Source organism: Cornus florida, unplaced genomic scaffold (genome assembly GCF_030987335.1).
Source record: "Cornus florida cultivar Cherokee Brave unplaced genomic scaffold, ASM3098733v1 CherokeeBrave_3.0.0_Hap2_Chr10, whole genome shotgun sequence".
Classification (NCBI taxonomy): domain Eukaryota; kingdom Viridiplantae; phylum Streptophyta; class Magnoliopsida; order Cornales; family Cornaceae; genus Cornus; species Cornus florida.
Window position 1 is genome coordinate 84,472,045 of NW_026775580.1, and position 16,509 is coordinate 84,488,553.

At 37.0% G+C, this 16,509-nt stretch overlaps 1 long non-coding RNA gene across 1 annotated transcript; it reads left to right on the plus strand.

The window, feature by feature from the left end:
• Positions 1 to 296: 296 nt before the first annotated feature.
• LOC132279510 (uncharacterized) lies at positions 297 to 5,261 on the plus strand. Its single transcript, XR_009471337.1, has 2 exons — positions 297 to 904; positions 4,912 to 5,261. It is a non-coding gene; the product is annotated as an uncharacterized LOC132279510 (long non-coding RNA).
• The last annotated feature ends 11,248 nt before the right edge of the window (positions 5,262 to 16,509 follow it).

A 16,509-nucleotide genomic window follows, 5' to 3' on the forward strand; every position in this document is an offset into this window, starting at 1 on the left:
CTCGATGGGCTGCTTGGAATACATGCTGTATTCAGTTTCTTTTAGGGTTGGGCTTTTGGGCCTTGTATATTCTTTCTTCATTTATACAATATTTACCTTCCGATAGAATAAAATTTTTTTCCTTTGTTAGTCCTTATCCTAGTTTAACATGAATTTGGTCTCTTATCCAAATAATAAATAAATACATAAAATAAAATATAATAAATAAATAATAATAAATAAGTGAATTTTTTTTAGAATACTTTTTAAGAGTAAAATTATTACTATTTTTTATTTAATTAATAATAAATAAATTATCAAATTTAATCATAGTAGATCATTAGTGATGATTTATTTATATAGGTTGAATGAAAAGGAAAAAAAATTAAATTATTAATATTACAAAAATAATACATTTACTTTTTAAATTAAACACTTATTAAATACGATGAATAAAAATATAAAGACGAATACTTACTTTAAAATGAGAGTAAAAAATAAGATTAAGAATAAAAAAAATAAAAAATATATATCTAAAACTCGTTACAACAAATTGATTTGATTGTTGTTAATAAACATTTCAGCCTAAAATTAAAACCAACCACGTTAGTACTAGCCATGATCTGTACTTAACAAGAAAAAAAATGGTATATTTATAAAAATATTCAAATCCTAACCCCTTATTTTCTTCTTTTATCACCCTCCGTCTTCTTTCCCCTTCTCAACGGTGAATGGGGTTTTGAGATATCTATCTAGGGTGTTGTCTGGAAATGGAAGATGCTGAAGAGCGTTTACATAAACCTCCCGAAAGATTGGCCCTGAACATCAACAACAAAGACGATGTCACAGAAGGTACTGATTTACCTCGCGAGATACTGATCCACATACTAATCAGACTCCCAGTAAGAGACCTCTGCAAGTTCAGGTCAATTTCTAATGAATGGCTCTTTTTGATATCTTCTGATCAACTGCTCTTGAATTTGCACACCCGTTTATCTAATACAACCCCTCTATTGCTGTGCACTAATCTTAATTTTGAACTCTGCGAAAATGTCAAGACATAATCAACTGTTCGGATAACATTTGTCGACTTGAACAATGGAACATTATGTGACAACTTTACTAAGCTCTTTGATGATCATATTAGTTCTTGGATTTCTTGTTTCGGTCTGATATGCTTGGTCCCTTTTGTTCATGTGTATGTATGTAACCCAAGCACCCATGAGTTTCTCAAATTGCCTGAAAGTTGGTCAAATTTGGGGGAATTGGTTTCGGATTCATTCTGGATAGGAACAAATATAAAGTTTTCGGTTTGTTTTCACATGATTATGATGATGAGGAGGATGAGGAGGTTTGGTGTGAGGTCTTTACAATAGCAGACGGTGATGGGGTAATTCTGGTTCTTGGAGGATTAGAGATACCCCTTGTTACAAATGGACGGAGAGTATTACGCCCGACTATGATCATCAAAGGATAATTACATACACTTATCATGCAGTTTCTAAGTTTGGAAACCTTTGGTTCATTTAGACATTTGATTGGTGAATTTGGTGTTACTAAGAATTTGATAACAAACTTGTTATCCCATAGGAAAATGACGTATAAGAAAATTTTCTACACTGATTTGCATGTTCCATTGACTAGGGCATCAACTATCTTGTCAATGACATATTGTGGAAGTTCTAATATTTTTCTATAAATTGTATTTTTAATCCAAATACTAAAATTTCCATTAATTGGCACCTTAACCTTTAAATTACAGTTGTTTTGTTCCTTGTTGAGCATTCGTGTTTGTATTTTCTAAGGTTGAGCATTCGTGTGTGTCATCATCTGCTTCTGAAATTCTTCTTTTTCTTTCTTCTTTTGGAGCCATAAGAAATTATTACTTTTATTTTGAATTTCTTAACTTCTTTGGATTCATTTGAAATAAGCACTTTGGTTGATGTCTCATGTTGCTATTGAGAGGCCTGAAATTTTCTTTAGGAGAAGTTAATTAAGTTGAACCCTTGATGCTATGAGCTACACTCATCTTGTCTCTTCAATATTTCTGAGGATGTTTTGTCTTTCTATCCGTGAAATTAATTTGCATTCCCGATATCTTAACCTATAGGAGTATATATAGACGACTGACCACCCTGACTACAACAGGCATCTTAACAGCTTATACTGATATATGCGTACGCATGTATACGCATATTTCAAATTAGTATATTTGGGTGTGTGTAGTGTAACAATGTACTCATAAGAGCAAAGAAAAGAGAGAAGAATCAGGCAGAGATGATGGGGAAAAAAAAAAGAGTCACTAGCGTTAAATTAGAGAGAATGTGTGAGAATTGTTTAAAAAGAAGAGTTGGCAACACCCCAAATCTGATGACTCACAACAACTTCTATCCACATAAAAAAACTAAATATTAAATAAAGACGTTAATGCAATTAGAAAAAGAATTCTCTAGGCTTCGAAATACAATAACATTTTTGCAAGGAGAAATTTTTTATTTTATGAGATTTTAATGTACAGGACTCCTAGGTATTTATAGACAACTGATGACCCTTGACAATATGCATCTTAACGGCTTATGTCTTTTGGAAATTAGCTTTGTTATGGTCTCCTTTAAAACTATTGGTATCATATAAACTAACTATTGTTTTTAAAATGTATATAAATATTAGAAATTAAATTCACTTTTATAAGGGATATAGATATATATTCATTCATCAATAATATTTCAAAATTCTCAACTTTAGATTCAATTATGTTTTGTTGTATGAAACTGGTGCATGGATTCCATGCAACCGAACATAGCATCAAAGTTCTTCTCCTCCATTTCGTCACGTTTTCAATATTTCTATTAAAGGAGTCAAATTTATTATCGATGAGACTCAAACCTCTTGAGAGATTAAGTTAAGAAAATAGACAATAAAAATATTATGCATAATAAGAAAACAAATATAGCTATCAAACATGCCTTAAGGTCTCTATTCACTACAAGATTTATAGCGTACACCGGCAGTTTTTTATTGGGGGTTCTAAAAGTGCCGGAAATTTGCCTTTATTGCCGGCAGTTTTTAAAAACTGCCAGTGTAGACAAAACCGGCAGTTTTTGCAAAACCGCCAGAAATAACCGGGCAGAGGTAATAAATATGTATTTAAGTATCATCTCTCTAGTCTCGTCTCTTCTCTTCTCTTCTCTTTGATTATAAATAATTGTCGCAGAATATTCTCTTGGCAATCAGGTCTTCGATGAAAAATCTCAACCCTAGAAAAGAGCATTCCTCAATCCCTTGCAATTGAATTTCACATCATCACCAATCGATTTCTCACATCATGAATTACTCACCTCTGCTGACCAACTGATTTGTTACCATCTACATTCGAGCTTTCAAAACCCTAAACCCTTCGCAATCCGAACAAGCATCACGAATCCATGGTTGTTCAACAAGTTCTAGTACTTTGAGAATTCGATTTGCAAACGATGGGCATAAATTTCGATCTCTTTGATCGACTGAAGTTAGGGCTTCTTCGGAGGAAGCTCAGTCCATCACGAGCGGTTCATTTGGGGATGAAGACGAATTTCACGGCCAATATTCGATGAGTTCATCAGTTCATCACTTTGGAGATAGTCAAAGTTGTTATGTCAGTGGACATCGTTCCCCTCTCACTCGCTAATGGTTGGAGCTAGTCCTTTGCTGGGGTTGTTCAGGTCGTCTTCTCTCTCTATATATACACACACATGCATATATGTATATGCATGTGAAATTGTTTGAATTGCGTATAACTAGGTTAAGAATTTGTTGAATTGGGTTTCTTTACTGAAGGCTATGGAAAAAATCTCTCCCTATGAATTTGCTTCATTTTTTAAGTTTCATTCTTACTATTATGCTTGTTTATTCTGAAATATCAGAAATTTTAAATTTTTAAAGGCTTAAATAATGGAAAGATAGCAGGAGACACTTTCAACAACCCAAAACACCTGATTAGTCCTGTGAATCCTTTTTTTTTTTCCCCTTACTTGCAAGCTGCAAACCCCTATAGACTCTGCCATGGTTCTTTGCCATCACTTTTTTGTTCGAAGGTCGAATGCTAATCTTGATAGATTTGTGAGTTTCCTATCTTTCATGCTTCAAAATTTCTGAAGTTCTGTAAACTTCCATCTCAGGATGCTTCCTGTTGTAAGTATTTTTGGTACTTATCTGAGTTCCCCAAATCACATTATGAGTGCCATCTTTGATTATTTTGTTTGAATTAGTACCATGAATACAAATGTTTCGGAGGTGATTTATTGCTCAATTTTATCATCATTATGTATGGATTTTTACTGTAGATCAGACTGTGCTAGTTGAAAAATTAAAAAATGCCTCTATTATCGTATTCAAATATTTTCAATCTGTGTTCTAGCATTGGATAATGAACCATTTTAAAGTACTTTATGGAATTAATATAAGTCTCACTTCTTTGCTTCATTAGCAATTCCTCCCTAGTTCATTGTATGGTTGGATAGATCATAAATTGTTGGGGCTGACCAATTTAAACTAATATGTCATTGTTAGAGCTTAGTGGTCAAATTTCTTTCTAGGCAATGTTGTGTTCAAGACTGGAGATTTTATTTTTTTGACAAGTAAAGTGTTCAAGACTGGAGATGGTTTCACATTGGGTAAAATTTTTCATTAGTAGTACTGTAGCTAACTAGATGATGGGTAAGAGTCTAAATTTTATCTGCATTAATTGCTTTAGTTCATGATCTTATTGTTGCATTTACAATAAGTACAGTATGTTTCTTCCATTGTTGCTTGTTTGAAAGCTTCAAATCTATATTAATTTGGACGTAATTTCAGTTACTATTCTGAGTCAAATTTGTTTGTTGAAGAAGTTACGCAAATCTCCAGAGTTAATAGTTATGGAAAATTTAAATTTACTACTTCCGACTTTTGTAGGATGGCTGAGAATTACTTACTTCTGAATCAAAGACCAGATTGAAAAGGAGAAAGCTCAGGGCGTGGATTTGTCAGTTTATGGCTCTTCCAAGGTGGTGGGAACCCAAGCCCCTGTCCAACTTGGATCACTTTGTGCTGCTGATGGCAAGGAATGAATTGGATGGATGCCGGTCAGTTCTTCTGGTTGCAGTCAATGAAGGTTGTTCTTTTATTAGTATATGTTTCCATTAGTGATATGTCTACTATATTACATGGGAAGTAGGAAGATATATGGATATGTAAAATAATTTGTTTTGGAGCTACTATTTCAGTAATCTATTATATATTACCTGTGATGCATGCAAGGAAAACTTTATTATCCCGTTGTATATATTACATGGGAAGTAGGAAGATGGTCATGTAGTTGCCTTGCTTTCTATGATCAGCCTTTCAATTAAGCTCTTTTTTCTTTTTAGACTTAAAAAAAATGTGGTTGGTATGAACTTTGTTAGTCTAGAAAGTTTTGGTACATTGTGGTCCTATTACGTGCCTAACGAAACAGGAAGCTATAAGGTGAAATAAAAGAGGACTGGTTCTTCATTTGATTGTGTTCCATGGCATGTATATGTTGATAGGCTTTTTCTTCAATTAATTTTGTGTTCAATGGCATATATATGTTGATAGGCTTTTCTTCAATTAACTTTGTGTTCAATGGCATATATATATATATATATATATGCAAAGTGATCTGATCAACATTGTGCGACATAAATTCAAGACATAAAAACTACTGAAACTACAATGAATTGAGATAATTTTCCCATCATTGGAAACGTCGCCTCTAGCAAAGATTGGAGGATGTTTTCTAATCCCAGCTGGTGCAGAAGGTTTAAAATTGACTGTCAACAGCTTGTCTTTGTCTGCTATCTGATACACCCTTGTATTTTTATACAAGGCCCTCTTAACAGATGTTCCCTCTCTTTAGTGGCTTAGGATAGCTTAGACCTTACTCATGGCTTATTGCTAAAACTTGTTTGGATAATTCTTAAGTCAATTTTGCTTTTCAATTAAATGGAATATTAGGCTAGAACTCCTTTCTCAGGTTGCATTGATTTTATTCCTAATCAATGGATTCCCTTTGCCTCGGTAAACAGTTCTTGCTTTACTTGTTTTCTCCTTGTATAAACTACCGCCCTGTTAGATAAATGTTGATGTGAAATATGTTGAGCTGACATGATGAACAAAGAATTCATTTAAGGACAATTTGGACCAAGTGTTGCATACTTTTATTTTCTTTGTAGTGTGCCAATTATTTAGCTTTACTTGCCACAGGTGTTAGTTGAATCTGATTGCACGGCGAAGAAAGAATGGCAGAATACCAAATAAAAGTGGAATCTCTGCTGCAGAGCAAGTGTGTGAAGATCTCACCTTGTATTCTGAAGCAAAATAGGCCATCATCAGGCTTTGTTTTGATTCTAACGAGAAGCTTCGAAAGTGGGAGGAAGAAAATAGAGAACTGGTCTATGCTTTGGATGATGTATTTGATGATGGTGTTGTGGGACAAGTTATGATTAAAGGATGGGAGCCTCTTAAATTAATTATGTTTTGTTGAACTCTGTGAATTTTTGACACATTTGGATGTATATTTACTCTGAATGTTATGAAGCTTATGTCGGTTATGTGTCTATTGATAATTTTGAAGTTTGTAAAATAGAGAGAGAGTGTTGGTTTTTTTACACACAAAAATAAAAAAAATAATAAGAATAATAACTTGCAGTTCTATGTTGCCAGCGAAAGTGAAATTATAGTCGGTTTTAATTTACCGCGGGTATTTTACCAGCGGTTTCAGAAAAGTGCCGGGAAAGCTCTTGGCGGAGGCATTCTCAGTACTTTTTTCTCGTCGGCAATGCCTTTTTCAGTGTTTTTTTGTGATTTTTCGGCAGGTGAAATCTACAAATATTATGGTGATTGTTTTTTTAGTGGTGTTGGAAGTGTTTTACATCATATCCGAATAGGAAGCAAAATAAGAGAGTAAAAGATGTGATGGGGATAATGTTTTCCATGAAATTTGGTTGGGAATTGTTTGATACTTTTCTCAGTAATAAGAAGGAGGACGAAACAAATAATACACAATCATGGACGATTGTCCACCTGCGCTGGACGATTGCTTAAGGGTGAAAGGGGGTTGAGAGGGGGGTAACCGAAATTATATTTAGTTGAAAACTTGATTGGAAATATTTATGTAAAGAAGGACTTGTTTGTCCTATAAATTTTTTTTAGGACTTCTTTGTCTTTAGGGTAAAAAAGTAGGACTAAGGTGAAATTTTTCCAAAAAAATCTCCCTTTGACTGTGTCTGTAGTACTAATTAGTCCGTTGGAAAAAGTAGTACTAATTAGTCCGTTGGAAAAAATAACTGGTAGAGTAGTGATTTAATTCGATTTCCACCACCCGTTTGATAACTGCATTTACGATCTGTGAACCATCATTACTACTATTACTATCAAACTCTCTTCTATTTGTGCACATCCCTCTTCCATCAGTTGACGAACTCTCTCTCTCACTCACTCACTCATTGATAAGCGCCGAATATTGTATATTCAAGCGCCCTAAATTGCATTAGTTAAGTTCTTTATTTGTGTATTTTATATAGATTATCTCCAATTGTATGTTTTTGCACATTTTTAAGTTAAATTGCAAAAAGGAAGCAAAAATGATGCTTTGTGGAGTTTTGGCCATCAAAAGGCACAAGGCTGAATTTCTGGCAGCAGTAGATCCTGAACTTTGCTCGCCATTTTGACCTTGAAAACTTGAGAACTGGACTTCCATCATAACATGACATATTTAGAGCTCTGAATCAGCTTTCCAAATCTTCAAGTGGTTCGTCGTTCGGAGTTCGGAGCAGAGAGTTATGATCTTCTTATCATAGGTGCTCAGAACTGCCTGGCAACAATGAAGTTCTGCCTTGTTCTTCAATTTCGACCAACCAGACTTGAGAATTGGATCTCCACCAAAACATAAAGTTTTTAGAGCTCTGAATTAGCTTTCCAAATCTTCAAACGGTTCATCATTTGGAGTTTGGAACGCAAAGTTATGGCCATTTTACCAAAGTAGGTCCGGGCGGAGCAAACCAAGCATAGGGCATTCTGCCCAATTTTTGAGTGCTCGAGGCCCTATTTCGAGCACTCGAAATTAGGGCAGAATTCTACACGACTCAGCCCACTTGTGCTCAGATTTTACCTACTTTAGAAGCTTTGCTTTATGAGTTGGTTGGGGATGTTTCTTGGAGGAGAGAGAGCTTTTTGGGTGGATTTCTTATCTAGATAAAGAGGGGAGAGCCACACATTTCATTTGCTTTTGATTTTTACAAGAGAGAGGAGAGGGAAGAGAGCAAAGGAAGGAGAGTTCTTGGAGCAAGAAAGGGGAGCTCGAAAATGGAAGGAGGATCCATGGTTCTTCTTCATTCTAAGGCTCCCATGTGTAACTAACTCCTCCTCTATGGAGGTAATGGAACCCCTCATTGTAAGCATGCTTTACTTTTGATTCTAGTTTGGGAAAAATAATGTATTTTTGTGGTGATTCCATAATCTAGAACTCTTACTTGATGTAATGAATTGATTTTGATTTAATGATCATGTTGGACCTACTTTCTTGTCTTAGAATGTATGTTTTCATGGTTGTATGGTTTACATTTTCATGGTGACAATGAAGATGAGATTTTTGGAATGGTTTTAATGGCATGTTGTTGAGAGATTTGATAGGCCATAGCTTAGGTTCTTCCTTTGATGGCTTATTCTTAATTCTTAGCTTCATGTGCTCTTATCATGTGATTGATGGTTTGACAATTTCTAGCTTAGTGAACATGTCTTAAATTACACTTTAGTTTAGGTAATTGAGCATGTAAAATCTTTGATAAATTGTTCTTGCCTATTGATTCCATGAATCCTTTGAAGGTAATGTAGTAACCATGAGTAACTACTTATCATAGCCACATATTTATGTTATTTTTCCCCGAATGAATCATATTCTAGCATGTTTATATTGTAGGTGGTGAAGTTACTTCCCTAGTCTCTTTTACCGACGTTCTATCTCATCTAATTCTTGCAAGTCACTATTGTTTTATGCACATTTGAATTCCTAGTTTAGTGACCATCAAACAAATCCTTATTACCCCTTATCATTCTAAGAACAATTCTAGACACTTAGGTTGCCATAGACTAGCGCAGTCCCAGTGGTTCGACTTACCCGACCAATAGCCCTATTTTACAATGATTCGTGCTATTGCGAAGGTTGATGTATAGTTGATCAACCGATCAATTTTTGGCGCCGTTGCCGGGGACTTGCATATGGTTTAGCAACCAAAGTTCTAGGGTTAATTTTAGTTTGATTGTGAATATTGTGTCTTATGAATATTCCTTGTGTGTTTTAACCATCTTTGTATTGTAAGTGAGATCCTAGGGACTCGAAGCTCGCCGTGGGAATGCTAGCAAATTGTGAGTCTAGAGGCCCCCAGGTAAGTCTCGTGACTTCTAGTTTCGAATTGTGGATATTGTGCATGTGTTAAGCTTAGAAGTAGTTAAATTGCAAGCCCTTGTCGAGGCTATTTCAATTGTGTATTTTCAATTCCAAGCATCGGTGTTTGTCGTGGCCATTTTAATTTTTGTCTTGAAAATTGAGGAGAAAGGGAATATCATTGTATGTGGAGTTGATGATAAAGAATTGTTGTGTTGATTATGTTGTGTGTTGTTGATGTTTAACTCCTAGATGGAGAATAATTATCTCCCAACTCAATTCTACACACCACATACGTTTTGTGCTTTTTGCTCTAGTAATACACATCATACAAGAGATTGTCTTCCAACAAGACAATTCTCGGATTTTTATTTAGAGCAACCAAATGCAAATTTCTCTGAACCGGGTAGTGATCCATACTTCAATGGTTATAACTCGGGTTCAGGAGATCATCAAAACTTCTTGTGGCATGACATAGGAAATTCAGCCCCACAATCTCTTGGGCAACATTTTTACTCCAATTTTCAACCCAATGATCATTATTTCCAGCCCTCTTCTTCTCCTTTTCTACCGTCTCCATTGGATGAGTTAATAGCTGCCAACGAACAAATGATAGAGTCTATGCATACGCAAATGATGGAGTCCAACAAGCAAATGTTGGATGACATTGTTAGCATGCAATCCACCGCCTATTCTCATTCCCAATCTAGAGTTGATTTAGATGACCAAATAGCCCAAATTCAACAAATGGTTGATATTCTAAATCAGGAAAAGGAAGAAGAATTTCCAATTGAACTTGTGGTCAATCCAAAAGAGAATTCTATGAATGATGAGTTTACTTCTGGTAATTTTCATCACGAGAATGTTCAAGTGGTTACCGCATGTGAAAATGAAGAAATAGTGGGTGAAGATCAAATTGTCGCCACACAAAAAATTGAAGAATTTGTGGTTCAAAATGAGGAAATTAATGATGATGAGATTGTATCCTATAAAAATCCAGCACAGCCCCTACATAATCCCTTGCTTGATGCACCTCCTTTAATGGAGGATCCTCTAAAAACATGCTTAGCTCATTTTAATTATGAGGATTTTGATGTTGCCAATTCTATTTTGGAGGTAAATTCTTTGTTTGAAATTCCTCCACCTATTCATTCTCTTCCTTGGGCAACATCAAATGCATCCCTCTCTTGGGAGCTTGTATCTCATCCTATTCCCTCACTTGAGTTATCTCAGGCTATTGAGCCCGAACCGCCGGATAAGTGTGAGGAGGATGTTGAAAGTCTGAAAGATAACTTGTCGAGCATTCCCGTGCTCAATATGACACTTCATCAGTCTTTGCTTGGTGCACCCTCACCTAATCCATCTTCCCATAATCCAAATAAGCCCCATAATCCAAAGTTCTTCATTGAGGATGAAGAGTGGGTTGAGGTCTTTCCGTTACCTCTTTTCCACTTTTGTCTTCAAGTTCTTCCTCCTCCGCTTTTAAAAGAATTATCCTATTTGGGGAAACATGACTCTCTAGAGAGACATGGTATAGGGTGATAAGGACTAACCTGATCTCGGTGTGTCTAGCTATCGACGTTAACTTTAGCACTCATGGGAAGCAATTCTTTCAATTTCCAAGCTGCCCTCCTTTCAATTGCCTGAGCCTTGAAATTTTCTGGGAAATGGTGTCGAAAAGCCAAAAATTTGATTTTCTTGGAATGCTCTTCAGTTGTGTTCCACAATTTTAGACCGGCTTCTTAGACCTTCTCAACTCTTGTTTTCATTCCCGGAAGTTTCCGGCTCTATCAGGCAATTTTCTCGGACTTTCGACATGGCACTCACATGCATAACCTCTCATTTTCAATGCATTGTTGAAATGTTCTTAATCTCATCCATGCATTGAAGAGATGTTCCAAAGTTTGAAAATTTTCTTAAAATCATCCATGCATTGTGTGAGGTTGCAAAAGTTGGGAAATCTTCTTGAAATCATCCATGCACTCATTGAAAAGAAAATTTGCACAATTTGAAAATTTTCTAAATTTTCCATGCATTGCAATGAAGTGTAGAGTTTGACAATTTTCCCTCCTTGCATTAGAATGGATTGAAGTTCAAAAGTTTGAAAATTGTCCATGCATCAGAACGAAGTTGAAAAGTTTTCAAAATTTTTCATCCATGCTTTGGAATGGAATGAATTTGCAAGGTTAAAAAAAATTTCCTACATTCATCCATGCATTTAAAGAGACCAAATTCCATCCATGCATTGGAATGGACTGAATTTGAAAATTTTAAAAATTTTCCATGCTGTAAAAAAATTTGCACAGTTTGAAGCATTTTCCAAATTTTCCATGCATTGCATGAAGTTGCCAAGTTCTTGATTTCCATCCATGCATTGGTTTGGAATAATGCATGCAAGGTCTGAAAATCCATCTATGTATTGCTTGGCATCAGGTGCAGCAGTTGCAAAAAATTTTCCATCTAGTTTGCATAATGTTGCTCACATTGCAAATTCTATCTCCATGTTGCCTAATGAGCTCACTGCCTCATTTCCGAGCACTCTATCTCTCATTTCAAGTGCTCGCTGCTACCATCCAATTTCAGCCCAACAACATGAGCCTACTGCCTTCATTTAGAGCACTCTAGCTCCCATTTGGAGTGCTCTAAATGTGAACCATCAATCCCAAGCTCACTGCCTTCATTTAGAGCACTCTAGCTTCCCATTTAGATTGCTCCAAATTTTCAGCCCAACATCTCGCAGCTACTGCCATGATTTCGAGCACTCGAAGACTGGATTTCGAGTGCTCGAAGCTGAAACCCAAAGCTGCTGAGTGCTCGCAACTACCACTCCTCGGCACACCATGAACCTACTCACCTCCAAACCTCTAACACCCCTCTCAGCATCACACCATGCCACCTCACACCTCAACTCCCATGCATGCCCCTGCAAATCAACCTCCCACTCATCCCCAAACCATGCATGAACTCTCCCCATGCATACCTCTCGGCATCATCCTCAACCCATCTCTTCTTCATCCCTCACGGCAACCCACAAATCCTCACCAACCCAGCCCACACTTAACCAACCCACTTTGGAGTGCTCGAATTTTGCTTCACCTCCAACCTTTCTCTCTCTCATCCACTTCCTCAACCCATCTTCTCACCATCCCTCTCAAACCAACCTTCCCAACTCTCGGCCATCACCCACAAACCAACCAACCCTCTCTCTCGGCAACCTCAACAACTCCCATAACCCACAAACCTTCCCCACCCTCTGGGCATCTCTGCAGCCCATCTTCTCAACACCAAACCAACTTCCTTCCCTGCATCAACCTCCATTCCCCAAACCAACCACTCTCGGCAAATCTCACAGTAACCAACTCCACGACACCCATGCAAATCATTAAACCTCTCCTCTCGGTCACTCCCCACACACAACTCCTTAACCACCATGCTCGACCACATCATGCCAACCCACTTCCCTCAAACCCAACCTCATCTTAAACCCACCATCACCACCCTCCATTTCCTGCAACCTACCCAAACAACCCAACTCAGCCTCGAGCTACTCCCAAACCCCTCTCTATCCCATCCACACACCAAACAACCAACCTACCTTCTTAACCATCCACCACTCTCCACCCCAGCTTGCAAACTATGCAGTTTAACCTCCTCCAACAACCTTGCATCCAACGCACCATCCCAAAAACCAGCCTTCTTCCTCTCGGTTTCAACCCAAACCCTCAACCATGCATGCACACACTCAACCAACCCACCCACTTAGCTCTCGGCATCCCCTCCTATCTCTTCACCTCACAACCCAACTGACCATCCCAACAACCATCTCAAACCTTCCCATTATCCCATCTCTCGACTTCTCTCTCTCTCCCCACTTCCAACCCAGCCACCAACAAACCTAACCCTCCTCACCATGCAACTTCAGCATCAAACCAACCCAACCCCTATCACCCACAAACCTTCTCTCTCTCTCCACCCGAGCCATGCTTCCATACAAACCCACCTTCCATGCCAACCCACTCCCAAACCCACCCTCTTTACCAACCACCTCAAACCAACTCCACCCGCAACCCCCCCAACCCACCATCAACCATCTCGGCATCTCTCATACCAACCATACCAACCTCCCAACACTCTCGGCAACCCCATGCATGCCCACCTTCATGCACGCTCTTCATAAAAAAAAAAATAAATAAATAAAAAAGAAAAAAAAAATATATATATATATATATATATATATATATATATATATACACACACACTAAATAAATAAATAAATACATAAATTTTTGGATTTTGTTTAGATTTTTATCTTGCCATCTAATTCATGTGACTGTTTTTATTTCTGTTTTGATTTTTCTTAAAAGCCTATGCTTTTACTTGTGTATAGTAGTTGTGTTTCGATAGGTTTTCATGTCCAAGTTTGGGGGACGCAGTTGCGCACTCACATAGCTGAACATCTTCGCCTTCGTCACTCCACTTGGTATTATTGTTCTTTAACCCTCTCTGTTCTTATTTTCATTCACTTGTCTTCACACATTGAGGACAATGTGACATTCAAGTTTGGGGGTGCAATAGGACATTTTTGGTTTCACATTTTTGCTAAGCAATGATAGTATGATTTGAACTTGTCGGGGATGAAGCATATGTTTAATACCTTGTGTATAGAAGTTATTGACATTTTTGAAAATAAAGAAAAATTTGAGTTGAAATGATTATGTGGATTCAAATTAGTCTATATAAATGTCTCAATTAGATTCTCGCTGGATTTGACACTCTTTTAAGCTTCACAATGCACATATGCACATTGGAAACTAAACTGTGAGGCATGCAACTTGATCGACCTTGACCTTGGCCTAGTTAATTTGATTTGATGAACCTGATAAATGAATATCTTTGGCATGATTTAAGTTGTCTAAAAAAAAAAAACTGAGAAAGAAAGAAAATAATGACCAGTTGACGTTCGCAGCCTTTCCAACCCGAGCTATTAAGCCCTAGGAGTGTCTCTACACTTAGCACCCTAAAGCCGTCTGGTTTGGGAGTTGTTGGCCTAACGCTTGCTACAGGGGTTGGTTAGAAAGCTTAAAGGACTTAAACATTGCATGGTCATTCAAAAAAATTTGTAATAAACATAGTTCGTTGGAGTTCGTAGCCTTTCCAACTTGAGCTATTAAGCCCTTTGGAGTGTCTCTACACTCAACACCCAAAAGCCATCTGGTTTGGGAGTTGTTGGCCTAACACTTGCTACATAGGTTGGTTAGAAAGCTTAAGGGACTTCAGCATTGCACAACCATCTTATGTTTCACTTCGGAGTTACAATAAATTGTCAACAAGCAACAAAAGTTGTCTTGTAAATAAAATCATGCCTTAGGGACCTCATTTAAAGGGGAATTCAATGATTTGAAAACTTGTGCTTTGGAATTGGAAAAGAAAGTAAAAGCCGCATGTTGAGAATCCAATTCACTTTCACTGAAGCTAAAGTTGATTTCCATTCAAAAGATGATAATTGAGTTATTTATATAGACTTTGATGTTGATGCATGTATGTGGAAATGTATTTAGCCAATTTTTGTATCAATGCTTCATATATGGAAGGTAGTTTTCCCAATGACCCCATCTCCAGTTTTTGTCTGTTTCAAGTTATATTTGAGCTATGTATCTATTTTATTTTACCATGGTAGATATTTTTGTAGTAGCAGTCCCATGTTTGTCATTCCACTGAGTTTTGCATTTTGGTTTTGCTAAGGGACTAGCAAAATGTAAGTTTAGGGGTGTGATAAGCGCCGAATATTGTATATTCAAGCGCCCTAAATTGCATTAGTTAAGTTCTTTATTTGTGTATTTTATATAGATTATCTCCAATTGTATGTTTTTGTACATTTTCAGGTTAAATTGCAAAAAGGAAGCAAAAATGATGCTTTGTGGAGTTTTGGCCATCAAAAGGCACAAGGCTGAATTTCTGGCAGCAGTAGATCCTGAACTTTGCTCTCCATTTTGACCTTGAAAACTTGAGAACTGGACTTCCATCATAACATGACATATTTAGAGCTCTGAATCAGCTTTCCAAATCTTCAAGTGGTTCATCATTCGGAGTTCGGAGCAGAGAGTTATGATCTTCTTATCATAGGTGCTCAGAACTGCTTGGCAGCAATGAAGTTCTGCCTTATTCTTCAATTTCGACCAACCAGACTTGAGAATTGGATCTCTACCAAAACATAAAGTTTTTAGAGCTCTGAATTAGCTTTCCAAATCTTCAATCGGTTCATCATTCGGAGTTTGGAACGCAAAGTTATGGCCATTTTACCAAAGTAGGTCCGGGCAGAGCAAACCAAGCATAGGGCATTCTGCCCAATTTTTGAGTGCTCGAGGCCCTATTTCGAGCACTCGAAATTAGGGCAGAATTCTACACGACTCAGCCCACTTGTGCTCAGATTTTACCTACTTTAGAAGCTTTGCTTTATGAGTTGGTTGGGGATGTTTCTTGGAGGAGAGAGAGCTTTTTGGGTGGATTTCTTATCTAGATAAAGAGGGGAGAGCCACACATTTCATTTGCTTTTGATTTTTACAAGAGAAAGGAGAGGGAAGAGAGCAAAGGAAGGAGAGTTCTTGGAGCAAGAAAGGGGAGCTCGAAAATGGAAGGAGGATCCATGGTTCTTCTTCATTCTAAGGCTCCCATGTGTAACTAACTCCTCCTCTAGGGAGGTAATGGAACCCCTCATTGTAAGCATGCTTTACTTTTGATTCTAGTTTGGGAAAAATAATGTATTTTTGTGGTGATTCCATAATCTAGAACTCTTACTTGATGTAATGAATTGATTTTGATTTAATGATCATGTTGGACCTACTTTCTTGTCTTAGAATGTATGTTTTCATGGTTGTATGGTTTATATTTTCATGGTGACAATGAAGATGAGATTTTTGGAATGGTTTTAATGGCATGTTGTTGAGAGATTTGATAGGCCATAGCTTAGGTTCTTCCTTTGATGGCTTATTCTTAATTCTTAGCTTCATGTGCTCTTATCATGTGATTGATGGTTTGACAATTTCTAGCTTAGTGAACATGTCTTAAATTACACTTTAGTTTAGGTAATTGAGCATGTAAAATCTTTGATA